Genomic DNA, 25317 nt, shown 5'->3' with positions numbered 1-25317 from the left:
GTCCTGTTGCTGTGGAGCGGGCACAGTGGCAGACACTGAGATGACCACCCAGATCATCTCTTCCAACCTGGAGCTGCACTCCCTGTCCACGGGCCGTTTGCCTCGCGTGGCCACTGCCAACCGCATGCTCAAGCAGATGCTGTTCAGGTACACCACCCATCCAGTGTGAGAGTGCAATATTTGCTCATTATTATTTTCAGAATTCTTCAAGCTCTGTCAAGATGTTGGGATCTTGGCAGGACAGTAATTGTCAAGTTTTGCCATAGATTTTTTAAGCAGATTTAAGTCAAAACTGTAACTTTGCCACTCAGGAACATTGGTAAGTATAGTGTAGATTATTTGGTCTTGTGTTGTAAGTTATTGTCCTGCTGAAAGGTGAATTCCTCTCCCTATCTCTTAGTATTTAGGCCAAAAAGTGTGTTGCTTTGCTGTGAATATTTGTATTCTGTATATGAGTTTTATTCTTTTCACTCTGTCATTTAGGTCCTTATTGTTGATTCACTACAATGTTGTTGATCCATTCTCCGTTTTCTACCATCACATACATTCAACCCTGTAGCTGTTTTAAAATCACCAATTGCCTCATGATAACATCTCTGAGCAGTTTCATTCCTGTCCTACAGCTCAGTTCAGAAGGATGACAATGTCTTTGTGTCTGGGTGGTTTAATTTATAATCCACAGCATAGTTATTAACTTGACCGTGCTTAAGGTGATATATTCAATTTCTGATTTGTTATTGTTGCCCATCTACTAACCACTGCCCTTCTTTGAGGCTATATCACAACTGGCCATGATTGGGAGTCCCATAGGGTGCCGCACAATTGGCCCAGCGTCGTCTGGGTTTGGCCGGTGTAGGTTGTCATTGTAAATAAGAATTTGTTCTTCGCTGACTTGCCTAGTTAAATAAAGATTAAATTTAAGTTGAATCTGTGCTTGAAATTCAATACTTGACTGATGGACCTTACATATGTATGTATTGGGGGTCAAAGGAAGGGTTAGTCATTCAAAAATCATGTCAACCCCTATTATATATATGTCAATGTAACTTATTATGGGGTTTGTTACTCTTGAACTAATTTAGGCCTGCCTAAACAAATGGGCTGAATACTTGTTCAACGATTATATTTTAGTTAATTAAAAAAAAACACAAGTTGAACAAATCATCCTAAAATCATGGGCATTAATGTGAAATTGCCCCCACTCCTAACTGCCTCTACTCTTCTGGGAAGGCTTTCCAATAGATGTTGGAATATTTTCTGCAGGGACTTGCTGAAGCGTGATTCATCACTCCAGAGAACACATTTCCACTGCTCCAGAGTCCAATGGCGGCAAGCTTTACACCAGTCCAACCGACGCTTGGCATTGTACGTGGTGATCTTAGGCTTGTGTGCGGCTGCACAGCCATGGAAACTGATTTTATGAAGCTCCCGACTAACAGTTCATGTGCTGACGTTGCTTCCAGAGGCAGTTTGGAACTCAGTAGTGAGTGTTGCAACCGAGGGCAGGCATTTTTTTTCTTTACGCACTACAGCACTCAGCGGTCCCATTTGTGCACTTGTGTGGCCTACCACTTTGTGACTAAGCCATTGTTGCTCCTAGACTTTTCCACTTCACAATAACAGCACAGTTGACCAGGGCAGAAATTTGACGAACTGACTTGTTGGAAAGATAGCATTCTATGACGGTGTCACGTTGAAAGTCACTGAGTTCTTCAGTAAGGCCATTTTACTGCAAATGTTATCCTATGGAGATTGCATGGCGATGTGCTCGATTTTATACACCTGTCAGAAACGGATGTGGCTGAAATAGCCGAATCCACTGATTTGAAGCGGTGTTCACATAGTTTTGTGAATGTAGTGTATATTCTTCCACTTTGACATTAGAGTATTTTTGAAAAAATTAGGGCTGAGCCCATTTAGTCGACTGATCGATTGTTTGGTTGATAGGCTGTTGGTCGAGCAGTCCCAATTATCATTTTCATTGTGTACAGGACACCTGTCTCAGTGGACTAATCCATTGCGGAAGCCACAGGGATGGCACAGTCCATCACTCTAAGACATGATACTGAAATAATGGTGCATCACTAATCAATCTAATATTTTATAACAAATGTACTTTCTCCCGCGTTGAATGTGATCGCTGTCCTCGTTTCTGGAACATAATCTTCAGTGCGCCGTAGAATTGGTATCTTTCCCTATGTTGCTATGTGCATGATTGCAAAAATAACCAGCATATTGGGATTGAGAACAGTGTGGGTTGCCTTAAGCCCTATTCGGACACGATTTGTTTTACTGGGGGATGATCGATTATTGTAATTATCTGCTCAAGCCCAAACACCACATCTGTAATTTCATTCCTGTCCGAATCAGCCATGTCAGTAATTTGTACATGGCAGGAGAGTAACAGTTCCAGCCAGAGTAACCTACTGTTTGGTAAACTCCAAGGTCCTCTGATAATACTAGTCCCATGTGAATCAGCCATGTCAGTAATTTGTACATGGCAGGAGAGTAACAGTTCCAGCCAGAGTAACCTACTGTTTGGTAAACTCCAAGGTCCTCTGATAATACTAGTCCCATGTGAATCAGCCATGTCAGTAATTTGTACATGGCAGGAGAGTAACAGTTCCAGCCAGAGTAACCTACTGTTTGGTGAACTCCAAGGTCCTCTGATAATACTAGTCCCATGTGAATCAGCCATGTCAGTAATTTGTACATGGCAGGAGAGTAACAGTTCCAGCCAGAGTAACCTACTGTTTGGTAAACTCCAAGGTCCTCTGATAATACTAGTCCCATGTGAATCAGCCATGTCAGTAATTTGTACATGGCAGGAGAGTAACAGTTCCAGCCAGAGTAACCTACTGTTTGGTGAACTCCAAGGTCCTCTGATGATACTAGTCCCATGTGAATCAGCCATGTCAGTAATTTGTACATGGCAGGAGAGTAACCTACTGTTTGGTAAACTCCAAGGTCCTCTGATAATACTAGTCCCATGTGAATCAGCCATGTCAGTAATTTGTACATGGCAGGAGAGTAACCTACTGTTTGGTAAACTCCAAGGTCCTCTGATAATACTAGTCCCATGTGAATCAGCCATGTCAGTAATTTGTACATGGCAGGAGAGTAACAGTTCCAGCCAGAGTAATCTACTGTTTGGTGAACTCCAAGGTCCTCTGATAATACTAGTCCCATGTGAATCAGCCATGTCAGTAATTTGTACATGACAGGAGAGTAACAGTTCCAGCCAGAGTAACCTACTGTTTGGTAAACTCCAAGGTCCTCTGATAATACTCGTCCCATGTGAATCAGCCATGTCAGTAATTTGTACATGGCAGGAGAGTAACAGTTCCAGCCAGAGTAACCTACTGTTTGGTAAACTCCAAGGTCCTCTGATAATACTAGTCCCATGTGAACCAGCCATGTCAGTAATTTGTACATGGCAGGAGAGTAACAGTTCCAGCCAGAGTAACCTACTGTTTGGTAAACTCCAAGGTCCTCTGATAATACTAGTCCCATGTGAATCAGCCATGTCAGTAATTTGTACATGGCAGGAGAGTAACAGTTCCAGCCAGAGTAACCTACTGTTTGGTAAACTCCAAGGTCCTCTGATAATACTAGTCCCATGTGAATCAGCCATGTCAGTAATTTGTACATGGCAGGAGAGTAACCTACTGTTTGGTAAACTCCAAGGTCCTCTGATAATACTAGTCCCATGTGAATCAGCCATGTCAGTAATTTGTACATGGCAGGAGAGTAACCTACTGTTTGGTAAACTCCAAGGTCCTCTGATAATACTAGTCCCATGTGAATCAGCCATGTCAGTAATTTGTACATGGCAGGAGAGTAACCTACTGTTTGGTAAACTCCAAGGTCCTCTGATAATACTAGTCCCATGTGAATCAGCCATGTCAGTAATTTGTACATGGCAGGAGAGTAACCTACTGTTTGGTAAACTCCAAGGTCCTCTGATAATACTAGTCCCATGTGAATCAGCCATGTCAGTAATTTGTACATGGCAGGAGAGTAACCTACTGTTTGGTAAACTCCAAGGTCCTCTGATAATACTAGTCCCATGTGAATCAGCCATGTCAGTAATTTGTACATTGCAGGAGAGTAACAGTTCCAGCCAGAGTAATCTACTGTTTGGTGAACTCCAAGGTCCTCTGATAATACTAGTCCCATGTGAATCAGCCATGTCAGTAATTTGTACATGGCAGGAGAGTAACAGTTCCAGCCAGAGTAACCTACTGTTTGGTAAACTCCAAGGTCCTCTGATAATACTCGTCCCATGTGAATCAGCCATGTCAGTAATTTGTACATGGCAGGAGAGTAACAGTTCCAGCCAGAGTAACCTACTGTTTGGTAAACTCCAAGGTCCTCTGATAATACTAGTCCCATGTGAACCAGCCATGTCAGTAATTTGTACATGGCAGGAGAGTAACAGTTCCAGCCAGAGTAACCTACTGTTTGGTAAACTCCAAGGTCCTCTGATAATACTAGTCCCATGTGAATCAGCCATGTCAGTAATTTGTACATGGCAGGAGAGTAACAGTTCCAGCCAGAGTAACCTACTGTTTGGTAAACTCCAAGGTCCTCTGATAATACTAGTCCCATGTGAATCAGCCATGTCAGTAATTTGTACATGGCAGGAGAGTAACCTACTGTTTGGTAAACTCCAAGGTCCTCTGATAATACTAGTCCCATGTGAATCAGCCATGTCAGTAATTTGTACATGGCAGGAGAGTAACCTACTGTTTGGTAAACTCCAAGGTCCTCTGATAATACTAGTCCCATGTGAATCAGCCATGTCAGTAATTTGTACATGGCAGGAGAGTAACCTACTGTTTGGTAAACTCCAAGGTCCTCTGATAATACTAGTCCCATGTGAATCAGCCATGTCAGTAATTTGTACATGGCAGGAGAGTAACCTACTGTTTGGTAAACTCCAAGGTCCTCTGATAATACTAGTCCCATGTGAATCAGCCATGTCAGTAATTTGTACATGGCAGGAGAGTAACCTACTGTTTGGTAAACTCCAAGGTCCTCTGATAATACTAGTCCCATGTGAATCAGCCATGTCAGTAATTTGTACATGGCAGGAGAGTAACAGTTCCAGCCAGAGTAATCTACTGTTTGGTGAACTCCAAGGTCCTCTGATAATACTAGTCCCATGTGAATCAGCCATGTCAGTAATTTGTACATGGCAGGAGAGTAACAGTTCCAGCCAGAGTAACCTACTGTTTGGTAAACTCCAAGGTCCTCTGATAATACTCGTCCCATGTGAATCAGCCATGTCAGTAATTTGTACATGGCAGGAGAGTAACAGTTCCAGCCAGAGTAACCTACTGTTTGGTAAACTCCAAGGTCCTCTGATAATACTAGTCCCATGTGAACCAGCCATGTCAGTAATTTGTACATGGCAGGAGAGTAACAGTTCCAGCCAGAGTAACCTACTGTTTGGTAAACTCCAAGGTCCTCTGATAATACTAGTCCCATGTGAATCAGCCATGTCAGTAATTTGTACATGGCAGGAGAGTAACAGTTCCAGCCAGAGTAACCTACTGTTTGGTAAACTCCAAGGTCCTCTGATAATACTAGTCCCATGTGAATCAGCCATGTCAGTAATTTGTACATGGCAGGAGAGTAACCTACTGTTTGGTAAACTCCAAGGTCCTCTGATAATACTAGTCCCATGTGAATCAGCCATGTCAGTAATTTGTACATGGCAGGAGAGTAACCTACTGTTTGGTAAACTCCAAGGTCCTCTGATAATACTAGTCCCATGTGAATCAGCCATGTCAGTAATTTGTACATGGCAGGAGAGTAACAGTTCCAGCCAGAGTAACCTACTGTTTGGTAAACTCCAAGGTCCTCTGATAATACTAGTCCCATGTGAATCAGCCATGTCAGTAATTTGTACATGGCAGGAGAGTAACCTACTGTTTGGTAAACTCCAAGGTCCTCTGATAATACTAGTCCCATGTGAATCAGCCATGTCAGTAATTTGTACATGGCAGGAGAGTAACAGTTCCAGCCAGAGTAACCTACTGTTTGGTGAACTCCATGGTCCTCTGATAATACTAGTCCCATGTGAATCGACATCCCTGTGTTTTCAGAGAAATGTCTGAGTTTGGCAGGTGTTGCTCATGGTTTGAACAAGAGAACAATAACTGATTTGATAAATTGAATGAAGTGCTACACACAGCCTATATATGAAGGGCCTACGTGTATTAACGTACACAGTGAATGCTTTTGTTCATATGTTTTGTGTGTATGAATTGAATATTGCCAAATGCACCAGTAAAAAATATTATGACTATTTAATGTAACCCTTGCTGTTAATAGATTGCAAAGCAGCATACAAGCATTCACTTTTGCATCCATAGCCTTAAAACGCATCTAAAGTGCAAGTGCACTGTTTAGCTCACATCTGAAGGGCTGGGGGGCATTTACGACGTATACTGCAGATTGCTAAAATATCCTAATGATTATGATCACACTTCCTCAATTCAAATAATATGGCGACACTCTATCAGAGATGGAATGGGTTAGAAACTTGGGAACCTTGAGTGGGTCGAAAGAACAGGATGACTCTCGGTCGACATACGTTTTTATTTTTTTTATAGGAGACAGCCCTAGAAGAAATCTGAGGGGGTCTGAATTATTTTGCAATGCACTTTATGTATCAAAGGAATGGGAACCTGAAATCAACTGTACCTGTAATACCGGGTGTCTATCAATTGAAAAGTAGTAGGGCCCTATGGAATCATGGAATCCAGACATTAAAATAGAATTCAACAATATAAAAAAATGTGTAGGGAATCAACTAAATGTTTTTAACTTATTAGTTTGCCTAGTTGATTTGCTCATCATTTGATCATTTGAAATGATCAAAATGCATCAGTGATTCATATTTTCCTGCAACTCTCTGAAACGACACAGGAATCACCCTGTTTGTGTGTGCGGTGTGCGCGTATGTCAACAGCAGTGGTCACCAACTGGGCGATCAACTGGTTGATCTCCAAGGCATTCCTAGTCAATCGCCAAACATTTCTGTAAAAACCCAAGGATAAAGCCTTGCGTTCCTATACATTTTTTATTCATCTCGCGCTGTTGGTGGTTGGTGCACCGGATTCAGCTGCACTGCGTTCCAGGTAGGCAAAGTGTTACCATTTTTAACCATTTCATGTGTCTGTAGGTACAAACTTTGCCTTACCGACGGGCCCTGAGAGGAAATCAAGTGCACTATATGCCTACCGCTGGCAAAATGGATGGCTCAGATGACCGTGTCTGCAGCAACGTAGCAGGCATAAAAGAAGGCTAAAGCAAAGCTGATACTATGAGATGTCAAAACGTTTAAAACCATGACTAGAGTGAGAGTCAATGAATAAAGCAAAGAGCTGCTGTTTTTGAGTGTGTTCATGTTTAATTTCTTACTCGGCACTGTCAACACTTTTTATTCAACACTTTTATAAGCCATAAAATGCGTCTTCTTCCTACTTCCACTCGTGCTACAACCAGCATTGCAGCTGTAACGAATGAGTAGAAAAGTGTATGGATATGAGCGGTAGATCTCAGCTTTCATTTTAACTCCGTGATCTTGACTAAGAAAAGGTTGGTGACCACTGGTCTACACTGTTGTAGGCTTTGGCAAAGATGCTATTGATAACCAACTTCTGGTAGAGATGTAAAAGCTTTCCCCAAAACCTTCTCAATTAAATGTTAACTACAAAGTAGCCTATAGCTAGCTACCTGACAGAATATGATTATTTCCAAAGTCTGCAATCACATGAGTGCTACAGAAACAATACTAACAAAACAACGGTCTCTGGCCGGTGGCACTTAAATTTAAAGGGTAACTACACCCAAAAATATAAATTTCTTAGATTTTTTGCCACACCTCAAAAGTGCTCTTCTGATGTGGTTTAAGCCTTGTTGTGGACTTAGAACATCCAATTTGGGTGTTTTTCTTTTAAAAGTGTGATTTTTGAGAGCGGAAACCTGGAAAAACAAAACTGAATTTGGGAAGTCGTCAACAGTGCCCAAGCTGCAATAGAATAAAGGGAGTAGTTCATTGACTTTGCATCCAGTGGCCTCATTTCAGCTAAATCAAGGGTATGGCAAAAAAAATAACACAATTGAAGCTCATTTATTGCATTTCTACACAATTTAATGCTATTTGGGGAAAAAAAATAAAACAAGCTAATCATCCTGTTGCTGTAGCTTCATTCACCCCAGTCAACAGGGGACTTAACATTCTACAAACAGGTTATACAAGAATTAGCTCCCTGCTATGCACTAGCTCAGCGCCGGAATTCAAACTCTAGTTTAGTTTCATGCCAGGTCAAACAGCAGTTACACAGCCAAAGCCATTTACTACAGCCATCTTCTGCAATATGTTGATTAAATGTCCTGCTGCTCCCTGCAGCTGCGTCGATGCACACTCCACAGAGAGGAAGAGGCGAAGCAAGTGCTTTCACTCTCGCCCAAAATCTGTCCAAAATAAGCCCAATGCTTTTCTATGGGCTTATTTTGGACCTAAGCTTGTCGTCTGCCTTTGGGACAACGACTCCTATTGTAAAGGCGGAGATATGAGCATCTTGTTGTTAATATATATAGGTCTCTGCTCTCCATAAAACCAGCCAGCCATACAAACCGCCTTCCCTCCTGCTCCTAGGTATCTAAACTGCAGTTTCCTTTTATTCAGGATTGGAAATATTTTAAATTGTTGGTGTTGAGCTAGGGTAAAGCGACTGCCATACCCAATTGACGCCCCTGTTTGCGTCCTCAGATACCAAGGCCACATCGGTGCTGCCCTGGTTCTGGGTGGAATGGACTGCAATGGTCCCCACCTCTACAGCATCTACCCCCACGGCTCCACCGACAAGCTGCCCTACGTCACCATGGGTGAGTCTGCAAGCTAATACTGTTACCGCTCTTGCTCTCATTGAACTCTTTTGACAGTGTTTGCCACATACGCTGCTGCTACTGCATGTTATCTATCTATCCTGTTGCCTTGTCACCTTACCCCTAATCTCGGTTACCCAGAAGTAAAGTTATTGCGTAGTATGTCACTTCCCGTGTAACTTCTGGGGGGATGTGTTGTGAAATTGTGATTTCCGTTGTGTGAAGGAAGAAGCGAAGTCTCCTCCCTCGCAAAAGGAAACACACTGCCAATTCCCTTCTGTCTGCTATTTCACCCTTGTTTATGATATGTGTGGACACGCGTCAACTAGTAAACATGTGATTGAGGATGTTTTCAACACAGCTATTTCAAATCTTGGCAGTGTCCATTCAATCCCTGTTGTTTATGCCACTGCAACAGTTCTTAAATATTTTGACTGGCAAAGGGGACGTTTTAGCATGCTTGCCAACTGGCTATGGCAAAAGTTGAATATATCAAGCGATGAATGGAAAAAAATGTTCAAACCTCCGTGTTCAGCAAGCTGTCGATAAGACTGCCAGTGGACGAAGTGCACACTGTTGTTCACCGCTAAGTCTACATTAAATGAACTCCTTCCTGGCTAGACATTGGCATTACAGCTAGCTGACTATCATTCACTCTACTTTACTATCAACTGGCCAGCTCTATCAGGCAGCTTTGAGATGCGAGGGAAAGCAAATATGTTTGCTAGCTATCCATCTAATTGATGGAGTTGAGAAAATCTTAATGGTATTAACTTGTTCGCTAGATTGAATCTGCTGGGGGAAAGCTAGCTAACGTTAATTCCCACCATCAGTCTTGAGATGAGTTCACCTTAACTAGCTAACTGTAGCTGGGTTTATAGAAAATAACTTGCTATATTTTAAAGACTTGTTACTGACTATTAAACTTTCTCAAACTACTTCGTTCCCCTGTCTATTGTTGAATTGGCAATCTATCTAAATGCCCTCCTGATTTTACTGCAGATAGGCTGTGTTTTTAATATAATTTGGCTGGTGCACATTTTACCTGAGTGTTTCATTACTTGGCTAAGTTACTGACTGGCTAGGCTAATTTTTATTCATCTGGCAATTCAGGTGGAGAGGGAGAAAGCAGAGTGCCGCAGACAGACCAGGGGCCGTATTCACAAAGCATCTCAGAGTAGCAGTACTGATTGTGGATCAGTTTTGCCTTTTACGATCACAATGAATATGATTACTTTGCCAAGAGGGAGCTGGTCCAAGATTGCTATTCCTATACTTAAGACACTTTGTGAATATGGTCCTGGAATAAAGCTGTTGCCTAATACCTTGCACAGCCGTCATTTCACAACATGATCCTGGAGGTATTATTCAATGCCTATGAACTAAATATAAGTGAATTTTGATTTATTGATGACACTAACAAATAGGTAGCATGTACTGTTGATGAAAAATTCAAACATGGCTTTGGTGATGAGATACATGATGCATTTGTCATCTCCCTATCAGGCCACTGCATGCAGTGATGTGGGCCTCGATGGTGGAATCTTCAAGTTGCCTTACTAAATACTGCTGCCTTCGGTGCTACCAGAAGCAAGGGCCTTACCTGGGAGCACAGCAACAGTCTCTCTCACAATACATGTTGACAGAATGGCTGTATGTAACTACTCAAATTCTTAGAAAGTACTATGGGAAAAAACACCGACCTAGAGTACAGACCCCTTCCCTTTTTCCACATTTTGTTACGTTACAGCCTAATTCTAAAATGGATAAACAAATATATAATTCATCAATCTACACAAAATACCCCATAATGACTTTGCAAAAAACTAAAGGCCTGTTTATGCTAATGCATAAACAAAACGGAAATGTTATTTACATAAGTATTCAGACCCTTTGCTATGAGACTTGAAATTGAGCTCAGGTGCATCCTGTTTTGTTGATCATCCTTGATGTTTCTACAACTTGATTTTGAGTCCACCTGTGTTTAATGAAATTTGTTGGACATGATTTGGGAAGAGACACAGCTGTCTATATAAGGTCCCACAGTTGACAGTGCATGTCAGAGCAAAAACCAAGCCATGAGGTCGATGGAATTGTCCAACCATCTGCAGCACTCCACCAATCGGTCCTTTATGGTTTAGTGGCTAGACGGAAGCCCCTCAGTAAAAGAGACATGACAGCCCGACCAAGATTCTCTGGTCTGGTGAAACCAAAGTTTAATTCTTTAGCCTGAATGCCAAGTGTCACGTCTGGAGGAATCCTTGCACCATCATCCTTGATGATAACCTGCTCCAGAGCGCTCAGGCTGGGGTGTCTGTTCACCTTCCAACAGGACAACGACCCTAAGCACACAGCCAAGACAATGCAGGAGTGGCTTCGGGAGAAGTCTCTGAATTTCCTTGAGTGGCCCAGCCAGAGCCCAGACTTGAACCAGATCGAACATCTCTTGAGAGACCTGAAAATATCTGTGCAGCAACGCTCCCCCATCCAACCTGACCGAGCTTGAGAGTATCTGCAGAGAAGAATGGGAGCAACTCCCCAAATACACGTGTGCCAAGCTTGTAGCGTCATACATAAGACTTGAGGCTGTAATCTTTGCCGAAGGTGCTTCAACAAAGTACTGAGTAAAGGGTCTGAATGCTTATGTAAATTTTAACATTTCTAAAGCTGTTTTTGCTTTCTTATGAGGTATTGTGTAGTAGATTGAGGAAAAACAGCTTCTTAACACATTTTAGAATAAGGCAATAACTTCACAAAATGTGAAAGTCGGGGGGTCTGAACTTTATGAATGCACTGAACAGAAATATAAACCCAACATGCAACTATTTCAAAGATTTGACTGAGTTAGTTCATAAGTAAATCAGTTAATTGAAAGGCCCTAATCTATGGATTTCACATGACTGGGAATGACAGATACCTGGTGACCGATACCTTTTGCCTCATGCGGTGCAACATCTCCTTCGCATAGAGTAGATCAGGCTGTTGATTGTGGCCGGGGAATGTTGTTCCACTCCTAAATGGCTCTGTGAAGTTGCTGGGAACTGGAACACTGTCGTACATGTCGATCTAGAGCATCCCAAACGTGCTCAACTGGTGACACGTCTGGTTAGTATGCAGGCCATTGAAGAGCTTGGACTTTTTCAGCTTCCAGGAATTGTGTACAGATCCTTGTGACATGGGGCCGTGCATTATCATACTGAAACATGAGGTGATGGCGGCGGATGAATGACACGACAATGGGACTCACTATCTCTGTGCATAGGATCTTCTCACTGTATCTCTGTGCATTCAATTTCCATTAATAAAATGCAATTGTGTTGGTTGTCAGTATCTTACGCTTGCCCATGGAGCACTCTATTCATAACGTTGACATCAGCAAACTGCTCCCCCACACAATTGCTACACAGAAACCACAGTTGTCTACTCCATTGTCAACACCTCAATCATATCATTAGGGCAATATCAGTATCTTTAATAATACAATTTATGCATCATGACATTATTAGCTTTTTGGACCAGAATGAGTCTCTACTACCTATTGTTCCTGCAGCAAGGATTCAAACTCTTCATCAATAGTTTTCATAATTTATTTTCAGATAATTGCTGAAAAAGCAGCAGTAGCCTACCAGTATGAAAATTAGGGAGCCAAAGGAACGACTCTCTCGCCGTTTCTGTTCCGTTTATCTAAAATATCCACTATTCATTCGCAAACCACTCATCACTTGACTACAATGGCGAAGAAGTCACTTTAGCTGCCACTGGCAAGTCTCGACATGGGTTTCGAATCCTAGGAAAATACGAACAAGATTTGGTAGGATTTATGAGTAACAAAGGGATATAGGAGATGGAATTCAGTCAATTCGACACCTTTTTTATAAACTAGTCAACACAAGCTGTTCGGTCGTTAATCAAAGAACAGTAAATAGCCTATGCGTGCCAACTCCGTGGCTGACTGTAGGCCTATGAAAATAAATGAATGTTCGGTCGTTCATCAAAGAACAGTAAATAGCCTATGCGTGCCAACTCCGTGGCTGACTGTAGGCCTATGAAAATAAATGAATGTTCGGTCGTTCATCAAAGAACAGTAAATAGCCTATGCGTGCCAACTCCGTGGCTGACTGTAGGCTTATGAAAATAAATGAATGTTCGGTCGTTCATCAAAGAACAGTAAATAGCCTATGCGTGCCAACTCCGTGGCTGACTGTAGGCTTATGAAAATAAATGAATGTTCGGTCGTTCATCAAAGAACAGTAAATAGCCTATGCGTGCCAACTCCGTGGCTGACTGTAGGCCTATGAAAATAAATGAATGTTCGGTCGTTCATCAAAGAACAGTAAATAGCCTATGCGTGCCAACTCCGTGGCTGACTGTAGGCTTATGAAAATAAATGAATGTTCGGTCGTTCATCAAAGAACAGTAAATAGCCTATGCGTGCCAACTCCGTGGCTGACTGTAGGCCTATGAAAATAAATGAATGTTCGGTCGTTCATCAAAGAACAGTAAATAGCCTATGCGTGCCAACTCCGTGGCTGACTGTAGGCTTATGAAAATAAATGAATGTTCGGTCATTCATCAAAGAACAGTAAATAGCCTATGCGTGCCAACTCCGTGGCTGACTGTAGGCTTATGAAAATAAATGAATGTTCGGTCATTCATCAATGAACAGTAAATAGCCTATGCGTGCCAACTCCGTGGCTGACTGTAGGCCTATGAAAATAAATGAATGTTCGGTCGTTCATCAAAGAACAGTAAATAGCCTATGCGTGCCAACTCCGTGGCTGACTGTAGGCTTATGAAAATAAATGAATGTTCGGTGGTTCATCAAAGAACAGTAAATAGCCTATGCGTGCCAACTCTGTGGCTGACTGTAGGCCTATGAAAATAAATGAATGTTCGGTCGTTCATCAAAGAACAGTAAATAGCCTATGCGTGCCAACTCCGTGGCTGACTGTAGGCTTATGAAAATAAATGAATGTTCGGTCGTTCATCAAAGAACAGTAAATAGCCTATGCGTGCCAACTCCGTGGCTGACTGTAGGCCTATGAAAATAAATGAATGTTCGGTCGTTCATCAAAGAACAGTAAATAGCCTATGCGTGCCAACTCCGTGGCTGACTGTAGGCTTATGAAAATAAATGAATGTTCGGTCGTTCATCAAAGAACAGTAAATAGCCTATGCGTGCCAACTCCGTGGCTGACTGTAGGCCTATGAAAATAAATGAATGTTCGGTGGTTCATCAAAGAACAGTAAATAGCCTATGCGTGCCAACTCCGTGGCTGACTGTAGGCCTATGAAAAAAATGAATGTGCCACAAAATAATGCGTAGATTTCAACTCATCGTTACCACATACAGTTGAAGTCGGAAGTTTACAGACACATTTAAACTCAGTTTTTCACAATTCCTGATTTTAATCTGAGTAAAATTCCCTATCTTAGGTCAGTTAGGATCACCACTTTATTTTAAGAATGTGAAATGTCAGAATAATAGTAGAGTGATTTATTTCAGCTTTAATTTCTTTCATCACATTCCCAGTGGGTCAGAAGTTTACATACACTCAATTAGTATTTGGTAGCATTGCCTTTAAATTGTTTAACTTGGGTCAAATGTTTCAGGTAGCCTTCCACAAGCTTCCCACAATAAGTTGGGTGAATTTTGGCCCATTGCTCCTGACAGAGCTGGTGTATCTGAGTCAGGTTTGTAGGCTTCCTTGCTCGTACACGCTTTTTCAGTTCTGCCCACAAATGTTCTATAGGATTGAGGTCTGGGCTTTGAGATGGCCACTCCAATACCTTGACATTGTTGTCCTTAAGCCATTTTGCCACAACCTTGGAAGTATGCTTGGGCTCATTGTCCATTTGGAAGACCCATTTATGAGCAAGCTTTAACTTCCTGACTGATGTCTTGAGATGTTGCTTCAATATATCCACACAATTTTCCATTCCTCATGATGCAATCTATACTAAGTGCACCGGTCTCTCCTGCAGCAAAGCACCCCCACAGCATGACGCTGCCACCCCCGTGCTTCACGGTTGGGATGGTGTTCTTCGGCTTGCAAGCATTCCCCTTTTTCCTCCAAACATAACGATGGGCATTATGGCCAAACAGTTCTATTTTTGTTTTATTAGACCAGAGGACATTTCTCCAAAAAGTACGATCTTTGTCCACATGTGCAGTTGCAAACCGTAGTCTGGCTTTTTTTATGGTGGTTTTGGAGCAGTGGCTTCTTCCTTGCTGAGCAGCCTTTCAGGTTATTTAGATATAGGATTGGTTTTACTGTGGATATAGATACTTTTGTACCTGTTTCCTCCAGCATCTTCACAAGGTACATTGCTGTTGTTCTGGGATTGATTTGCACTTTTCGCACCACAGTACATTCATCTCTAGGAGACCGAACGCGTCTCCTGCCTGAGCGGTATGACGGTTGCGTGGTCCCATGATGTTTATACTTTCGTACTATTGTTTGTACAGATGAACGTGGTACCTTCAGGCGTTTGGAAATTGCTCCCAAGGATGAAGCAGACTTGTTGAGGTCTACATTTTTTTTTCTGAGGTCTTGGCTGAGTTTTTTTGGTTGATTTTCCCATGATGTTAAGCAAAGAGGCACTAAGTTTGAAGGTAGGCCTTGAAAGACATCCACAGCTACACCTCCAATTGACACAAATTATGTTAATTAGCCTATCAGAAGCTTCTAAATCAATTACATTTTCTGGAATATTCCAAGCTATTTAAAGGCACAGTCAACTTGGTGTATGTAAACTTCTGACCCACTGCAATTGGGATTACAGTGAATTTTTAGTGAAATAATCTGTCTGTAAACAATTGTTGGAAAAATGACATCATGCTCAAAGTAGTTGTCCTAATCAACTTGTCAAAACTATACTTTGTTAACTTATTTCGGATCATTGGCACGCTAGCGTCTCGGCTCGCCATTTTCCGGTGCAATTGCAGAGCGCGAAATTCAAATTACATAAATAGTAATATTAAACATTAATGAAAATACATGTCGAACATCATTTAAAAGCTTTACTACTTGTTAATCCAGCCGCGTTGTCACATTTCAAAAAGGCTTTACGGCGAAAGCACACCATGCGATTATCTGAGGACAGCGCCCCGCACACAATAGCATTACATACATTTTCCAACCAAGCAGAAAGTCAGATAGTGATAAAATAAATCACTTACCTTTGAAGATCTTCATCTGGTTGCAATCACAAGGGTCCCAGCTACATAACAAATGGTCCTTTTTGTTCGATAAAGTCCTTCATATCCCAAAAAATTCTGTTTCATTGGTGCGCTAGACTCAGTAATCCACCGGTTTCCCTCGTAAGTTACCAATAAACTTCTTCCAAACATATCAAACAACTTTCCTAATCAATCCTCAGGTATCCTAATATATGTAAATAAACGATCAAATTTAAGACGGAGCATACCGGAGACCATTACCAGAGGTAAATAACGACGTACGCGTACTCACCGGAACGCGCAACAAACACTACAGCCAAAATGGGAGCTACTTACTAAAACTACAAATTCTAGCTCATTTTTTAAAAAACAAGCCTGAAACTCTTTCTAAAGACTGTTGACATCTAGTGGAAACCCTAGGAACTGCAATCTGGGAGGTCTTCCTTTTTATATTCCCATTGACAGCCATAGTTATGAAGGGTGAGCTGAAGATAAAAAAATTCTGGATGGATTGTCCTCGGGTTTTCGCCTGCCATATCAGTTCTGTTATACTCACAGACATTAGAGACTTTAGAAACTTTGGTGTTTTCTTTCCAATACTACCAATTATATGCATATCCTAGCTTCTGGGCTTGAGTAACAGGCAGTTTACTTTGGGCGCCTCATTCATCCAAACTTCTGAATGCTGTCTTGGCCGGCAGCCTTGCGAGCGTTGACACATTTTAAATGCCTTACTCACGTCAGCCAATGACAAGGAAAGCACACAGTCCTTGGTAGCTGGCTGCGTCGGTGGCACTATCTTCAAAGCGGGCAAAGAAGGTGTTTAGTTTGTCTGGAAGCAAGATGTCGGTTTCCGTGACGTGGCTGATTTTCTTTTTGTAGTCTGTGCTTGTCTGCCACATGCGTCTCGTGTCTGAGCAGTTGAATTGCGACTCCGCTTTGTCCCTATACTGACATTTCGCATGTTAGATTGCCTTGCGGAGGGAATAACTACAGTTTGTATTGAGCCATATTCCCAGTAATCTTTCCATGGTTAAATGCATTGGTTCGCCCTTTCAGTTTTGCACGAATGCCGCCATCTATCCACGGTTTCTGGTTAGGGGAGGTTTTAATAGTCCTTATAAACTCACTCACCGAATCAGCCTTTACATTTATATTACTCTGAGGCTACCTGAAACATTGCTGCTACAAACACTCAAACTGGACAGTTTTATCTCAGTCTCTAAATTCAAAGACTGGACACTCTTACTGACTGTTGTGGCTGCTTTGCGTGGAGTATTATCTCTACCTTCTTGCCCTTTGTGCTGTTGTCTGTGCCCATTAATGTTTGTACCATGTTGTGCTGCTGTCATGTTGGGTTGCTACCATGTCATTAGGGCTGGGCGATATGGCCAAAATATTATATCACAGTATTTTGTTTATGAATAATCAAAGTTCTACATTTGCCTTATGAGTAGTGAGTGACCATAGGGTGGCAACACATACATTCTAAGTGATTTCAATTAGTCTTTCTGCATTCTGATTGTTTTCTACTGTTCAAATCAACTTTAACCAAAACAAATTTCCTGCACTCAGTTGCAGTGGTGGAAAAAGTACCAAATTGTCATACTTAAGGTATGACAATTTAAGATACGTTAATAAAAATTACTCAAGTGAATGTCACCCAGTAAAATTCTACTTGAGTAAAAGTATTTGGTTTTAAATATACTTAAGTATCGAAAGTAAAAGTATAAATAATTTCAAATTCCTTGTTAAGCAAACCAGATGGCACCATTTTTATTAATTTTTTTTAACGAATAGAGGCGCACGCTCCAGCACTCAGACATAATTTACAAACAAATAATTTGTGTTTAGTGAATCCTCCAGATCAGAGGCAGTGGATGACTAGGGATGTTCTCTTGACAAGTGCGTGAATTGGACCATTTTCCAATCCTGCTACGCATTCAAAATGTAATGAGTACTTTTAAGTACCAAGGAAAATGGTCCAATTCATGTAAAAAGTACAGTATTTTCTTTAGGAATGTAGTGAAGTAAAAGTTGTCAAAAATAGTAAAGGACAGATACCAAAAAAAATAACTTAAGTAGTACATGAACGTATTTTGACTTTACACCACTGCTCCATTGAGAATTTCCACACTGCCATGTAGGGCTGCACGATATGGGAAAATCATCTTGGACTTATTTTTAACCAAATGTTGCAATTGCAATTTGACTTGCGAATTAGAGCAAAACTGTTGGAATCAGAATGACTATTCTAATTCTATAGTTAGCTAGAATATAATAGTGAGAACTTTGAATACAGTGTTTGAGATGACAAAGGAAAATGCCAGGGAGGAATAATTGTGACATGGTAGGAACTAAAGTGTTTCCTAGGGGACACTAAGTCTTGTCTTCATTGCATGTTTTCTCTAAGCTACTTCATGTAGCTAACATTCTTGCTTTGCAAATTCCTTTTTGATTTAGAAGAGACTGTTGCACAAACAACATGCTGATTTTGGTCTTCACTCTCACTGGTATTAATTATCAGGCTGTAATATGTTTGCTCTTACTCAGTATAATATTAAGTATTATATTAAGAAGCAACGTGAAAACAGCATTGTTGTCATCAACATTGTTACATGTGCTGCATTGACCATGCAGACTGAACTCAAGTGTCTAGTGGTTGAGGAACATCAAATTTATTTTATTTCACTTTTATTTAACCGGGTTGAGAACAAGTTCTCATTTACAATTGCGACCTGGCCAAGATAAAGCAAAGCAGTTCAACACATACAACAACACAGAGTTACACATGGAGTAAAACAAACCGTGAATAATACAGTCGAAAAATAAGTATGAGCAAATGAGGTGAGATAAGGGAGGTAAAGGCAAAAAGAGGCCATGGAGGCAAAGTAAATACAATATAGCAAGTAAAACACTGGAATGGTAGTTTTGCAGTTGAAGAAAGTAGAGAGAGAAATAATGTGGTGCAAAGGAGCAAAATAAATAAATACAGTAAGGGGGAGAGGTAGTTGTTTGGGCTAAATTATAGATGGGCTATGTACAGGTGCAGTAATCTGTGAGCTGCTCTGACAGCTGGTGCTTAAAGCTAGTGAGTGAGATAAGCGTTTCCAGTTTCAGAGATTTTTGTAGTTCGTTCCAGTCATTGGCAGCAGAGAACTGGAAGGAGAGGCGGCCAAAGAAAGAATTGGTTTTGGGGGTGACCAGAGAGATATACCTGCTGGAGCGCGTGCTACGGGTGGGTGCTGCTATGGTGACCAGTGAGCTGAGATAAGGGGGGACTTTACCTAGCAGGGTCTTGTAGATGACCTGGAGCCAGTGGGTTTGGCGACAAGTATGAAGTGAGGGCCAGCCAATGAGAGCGTACAGGTTGCAGTGATGGGTAGTATATGGGGCTTTGGTGACAAAACGGATGGCGCTGTGATCCAATTTATTGAGTAGGGTATTGGAGGCTATTTTGTAAATGACATCGCCGAAGTCCAGGATCGGTAGGATGGTCAGTTTTACAAGGATATGTTTGGCAGCATGAGTGAAGGATGCTTTGTTGCGAAATAGGAAGCCAATTCTAGATTTAACTTTGGATTGGAAATGTTTGATGTGAGTCTGGAAGGAAAGTTTACAGTCTAACCAGACACCTAGGTATTTGTAGTTGTCCACATATTCTAAGTCAGAACCGTTCAGAGTGGTGATGCAATCTCTTCCATACTAAATTAGACTCTAGCTTTGGGCAAAGTGTTGCCGGCGGCAGTTAAAGCTGGATATTATACAGAACAAAAGTATAAATGCATGTAAGTGTTGGTCCCATGTTTCATGAGCTGAAAGTAGAGATCCCTGAAATTGTTAAAACACACCAAAAGCTGATCTCTAAAATGTTGTGCACAAATGTTTACATCCCTGTTAGGGAGTGTTTTTCCTTTGCCAAGATAATCCACCCACCTTGACACATGTGGCATATCAAGAAGCTGATTAAACAACATGATCATTACACAGCTGAACCTTGTGCTTGAGGGAAAAGGTCACTAAAATGTGCAGTTTTGTCACACAACACAATGCCACAGATGTCTCAAGTTTTGAGGGAGCGTGCAATGGTCATGCTGACTGCAGGAATATCCACCAGAGATGAACAGAATGTTAATTTCTAAGCCGCCTCCAACTTCGTTTTAGAGAATTTGGCAGTACATCCAACCAGCCTCACAACCGCAGACCACTTGTAACCACGACAGCCCAGGACCTCCACATTCAGCTTCATCACCTGTGAGCTCAGTTGAGACCAGCCACCCGGACAGCTGATAACTGTGAGTTTGCTCAACTGAAGAATTTCTGCACGAACTATCAGAAAACGTCTATGGGAAGCTCATCTGCGTGCTCGTCATCCTCACCGACTTCAGTGGGCAAATTACTCACCTTCGATGGCCACTGGCACGATGGTGAAGTGTGCTCTTCACGGATAATTCCCGGTTCGAACTGTATCGGCCAGATGTCAGTGTGTATGGCATTGTGTGGGCGAGCGTTTTGCAGAAGTCGACGATGTGAAAAGAGTGCCCCATGGTGGGGTATGGGCTTAATATAAGGAAATTCATAAGACCCTAACCAATGGATTTCACATGACTTGGAATTTAGATATGCATCTGTTGGTCACAGATAGCTTTTATAAAAATAAAGAGCGTGGATCAGTCAGTATCTGGTGTGATCACCATTTGCCTGATGCAACGCAACACATCTCCTTCCCCTAGAGTTGATCAGGCTGTTGATTGTGGCCTGTGGAATGTTGTCCCACTCTAATGGCTGTGCGAAGTTGCTGGATATTGGCGAGAACTGGAACACGCTGTTGTACACGTCGATCCAGAGCATCCCAAACATGCTCTTTGGGTGACATGTCTTGTGAGTAGGCAGGCCACGGAAGAACTGGGACATTTTCAGCTTACAGGAATTGTGTACAGATCCTTGTGACATGGGGCTGTGCATTATCATGCTGAAACATGAGGTGATGGCGGCGGATGAATGGCACGACAATGGACCTCATCATGGTATCTCTGCATTCAAATTGCCATTGATAAAATATATTTTTTTGTCCATAGCTTATGCCTGCCCATACCATAACCCTACCATGGGGCACTCTGTTCACAACGTTGACATTGGGAAACCGCTCGCCCACAAGACGCTATACCTTTCAGGTGTGGCAAATCTTGGCAAATGAGAAATGCTCAATAACAGGGATGTAAACAAATTTGTGCATAAAATTTGAAAGATTTTTTTTTTGTCCGTATGGAATATTTCTGGGATCTTTTATTTCAGCTCATGAAACATGGGACCAAAACTTTCCGTGTTGCGTTTATATTTTTGTTCAGTGTATATTGAACATCCTTGGAAATTGTAATTCTGTAAGTGCAGGATAGTAGCTATGGTGTCCTCCTTGTGGACAGTACAATACACTTGTGTTTGATCAGCGGAAGCCTACAAGCAAAGCCCCGTGGCACTCACGTCGGTAGCCATGAAGTGCTTTGAAAGGCTGGTCATGGCTCACATCAACAGCATCCTCCCGGACATCCTAAACCCACTCCAATTCGCAGACCGCCCCAACAGATCCACAGATGACGGAATCTCACTCCACACTGCCCTTTCCCACTTGGACAAAAGGAACACCTATGCTGTTCATTGAATATAGCTCATCACTAAGCTAAGAACTCTGGAACTTAACACCTCCCTCTGCAACTGGATCTTGGACTTCCTGATGGGCTGCCACCAGGTGGTAAGGGTAGTTAACACGTCCGCCACCTTGATCCTCAACACGGGGGCCCCTCAGGGCTCTGTACCAAGTCCCCTCCTGTATTTCCTTTTCACCCACGACTGCATGTCCAACACCACCATTAAGTTTGCAGACACAAACGCCTGATCACCGACAACGATGAGACGACCTATGGGGAGGAGGTCAGAGAACTGGCAGTGTGGTGCCAGGACAACAACCTCTCCCTCCATGTTTTTTATTTGACCTTTTTTACTAGGCAAGTCAGTTAAGAACAAATTCTTATTTTCAATTGACGGCATAAGAACAGTGGGTTAACTGCCTTGTTCAGGTGCAGAACGACAGATTTTTACCTTGTCAGCTCAGGGATTTGATCTTGCAACCTTTTGGTTACTAGTCCAACGCTCTAACCACTAGGCTACCTGCCGCCCCAATGTGAGCAAGACAAAGGAGCTGATCATGGACTACATGAAAAGGCGGGCCGGACAGGCCCCCCATTTAACATTGACGGGGCTGTAGTGGAGCGGGTCGAGAGTTTCAAGTTCCTTGGTATCCACATCACCAACAAACTATTATGGTCCAAACATACCAAGACAGTCGTGACGAGGGCACAACAAAACCTATTCCCCCTCAGGAGACTGAAAAAATTTGTCATGGGTCCCCAGATCCTCAAAAGGTTCTACAGCAGCACCATTGAGAGCATCCAGACCAGTTGCATCACCGCGTGGTATGGCAACTGTTCAGGATCTGACCGTAAGGTGCTACAGAGGGTAGTGCGTATGGCCCAGTACATCACTGGGGTCAAGCTTCCTGCCATCCAGGACCTATATAATAGGCAGTGGCAGAGGAAAGCCCATAAAATTGTCAGAGACCAGTCACCCAAGTTATAGACTGTTTTCTCTGCTACCTTTTTAAAAATCTAAAACAACTTAGCACATGTACAGTCAGGGCAACAACAAAAACATACTAATAATAATCAGGAGTAGCACTGGTGCTCCCAATGTAAAAAAATATCTAATAATAAAAACAAATATTTAGGTGCACCATTGGGGCTATATGAATCCTACCTACTTTTTGAAGCACATTAAAGAGCTATGAGATGGCAATGGCATCCACCTCGGAGAGTCTGTGGAAGAGTTCACCTGGGAGCACGGCTCCTCAGTTAGCCATTGTGTTAAATGCATCCGTCAAGTTATGCTTTTTATCACAGGGCCTTGAGAGGAATGTTGGAAATCAGCATTTATCTCTACTTCAGGAAAGCTCTACTGCTGTTACCAGAGGGAGCCCTTGTTTTTCCCATGGCATTTGTAGATTGGTGGGACTCACCACTCGCTACTTACTGCTCAACTTGAGTTGTTTTCTTCCCATAAGAAGCAGCAGCTCTAGCCCATTTTATCCACGCACAACGATGTGACAGACTTGTGCAAAGGTTTATATTAAGGGCTCCTCTATCCTCTCAATCTGAGGCAGTAATTGAATACGCATTGGATTAATTCACTCCATACACAATGAGATTGGTGATCATGGTTACAGTAATGATGGTGTTGATGTTCTCTCCTTAGGAGGAAGATGCCAAGTGGCTGGTTCGGGATGCCATCGCGGCCGACATCTTCAACGACCTGGGCTCGGGCAGCAACATTGACCTGTGTGTCATCACCAAGGGCAGGGTGGACTACCTGAGGCCCCACGACATGGCCAACAAGAAAGGGGTCAGGTAAAGCCAACTACCCACCCAAATGTCCTCATCATTTCCCATAACGTAACATGTTCCCATAATGTTCCACTTCAGTGGTCCCCCACAGACTGTCCCATTGCTTGTCTCCATGATGTTCCCTTGGTAGTCCCCAACATGTGGCTGCGATGGTCCACACTTTTCAGAGTCAATAATCTGTAGAACACAATTATGTACTGAAGAATTACCTCTAATGAAAGCACAATCGCAAGTGGCACAAACCACTATGTTTTGAGAGTGCAGTCACGTCCAAAACACTGCACGTTTTGAGAGTGCGGCCACGTCCAAACCACTGCACGTTTTGAGAGTGCGGCCACTTCCAAACCACTGCACGTTTTGAGAGTGCGGCCACGTCCAAACCACTGCACGTTTTGAGAGTGCGGCCACTTCCAAACCACTGCACGTTTTGAGAGTGCGGCCACTTCCAAACCACTGCACGTTTTGAGAGTGCGGCCACTTCCAAACCACTGCACGTTTTGAGAGTGCGGCCACTTCCAAACCACTGCACGTTTTGAGAGTGCGGCCACTTCCAAACCACTGCACGTTTTGAGAGTGCGGCCACTTCCAAACCACTGCACGTTTTGAGAGTGCGGCCACTTCCAAACCACTGCACGTTTTGAGAGTGCGGCCACTTCCAAACCACTGCACGTTTTGAGAGTGCGGCCACTTCCAAACCACTGCACGTTTTGAGAGTGCGGCCACTTCCAAACCACTGCACGTTTTGAGAGTGCGGCCACTTCCAAACCACTGCACGTTTTGAGAGTGCGGCCACTTCCAAACCACTGCACGTTTTGAGAGTGCGGCCACTTCCAAACCTTTTATTTACCCATGACGGAGAATATTTTTTCCCCGTAGCCGTGCATCTTTTGAATAATCTAGTCTAGTTTCTGAATGAGTTGTAATAATTTTGTGGTCTTTAATCTGTTAAGAATGCATGACCTTTTGACATGTTGAATGACTCAACACTTTGGCCTGTTTTTGTTTGAAGACGTGTGTCTGAGTTTTAAGCATTGCCCCACCAGTGAGTAAAAAAGACACGGGTCTGTGTGGAGTGCAGTAGACTTTAACCATAGCGTTGTCTCACCCACCTCTGAGTACTCCGTTTGACTACTAACACACTTAACCCAGCAAGTGTATAGCCTTATCTTTCCCTCTAAAGTTGCTTGTGTTGAATTTCACATAGAACAACTTATTTGCATGGTTGTTTTTTTTGTCGTAAACCCAACAAATCCCCGTGGCTGTGTCGCAGTAGAGAAAAATAAAGATGGATTCTCCAGAGTTATGCGACTTGTGGAAGCCATTTTTGTGTTTAACATCCCTTGTAACATTTCATTTTGCATCCAAGAACCAGCTCCCGGAAACTCATCAGACCTGTCTCTGCTGTGTTCAATCAGTAACATTTTTAGAAACAAATGTCTTTCTTTTTCTAATCAGAACCGGTAATTACAAGTACAAGTGAGGAACAACCGGAGTCCTGACGAAGGCTGTGACCAAATTGGATCTGGAGGTGGTGGAGGAGACCATACAGACTATGGATACCTCTTGAAGCATCACTGTAACATTCTGCTAATTACTATTGTCCCTCCCCAACTTCGCCCTTACTTCCTTCAGTGAAAATGGCATGTTTTAGAATAAAACGTCTGAGTTCTTAAGTCTTAAATGTGTCCTAAGTGTTTGAACATGCCGTCTCAAATTGAATTGCTTAGCTGGCAGTTTGACAAATACTTTTATTATTATTATTTAAGCTAAAGTTAG

The 25317-nt window shown here is 42.4% G+C and overlaps 1 pseudogene; it reads left to right on the top strand.

The window, feature by feature from the left end:
- The first annotated feature begins 10 nt into the window (after positions 1 to 10).
- On the top strand, positions 11 to 25108 carry LOC139400129 (proteasome subunit beta type-7-like; annotated as a pseudogene).
- The last annotated feature ends 209 nt before the right edge of the window (positions 25109 to 25317 follow it).

Source organism: Oncorhynchus clarkii, unplaced genomic scaffold (assembly GCF_045791955.1).
Source record: "Oncorhynchus clarkii lewisi isolate Uvic-CL-2024 unplaced genomic scaffold, UVic_Ocla_1.0 unplaced_contig_5916_pilon_pilon, whole genome shotgun sequence".
NCBI classification, from domain to species: Eukaryota; Metazoa; Chordata; class Actinopteri; order Salmoniformes; family Salmonidae; genus Oncorhynchus; species Oncorhynchus clarkii.
Note: the sequence above shows the minus strand (reverse complement) of the source record. Positions and strands in the feature narration are given on the sequence as shown.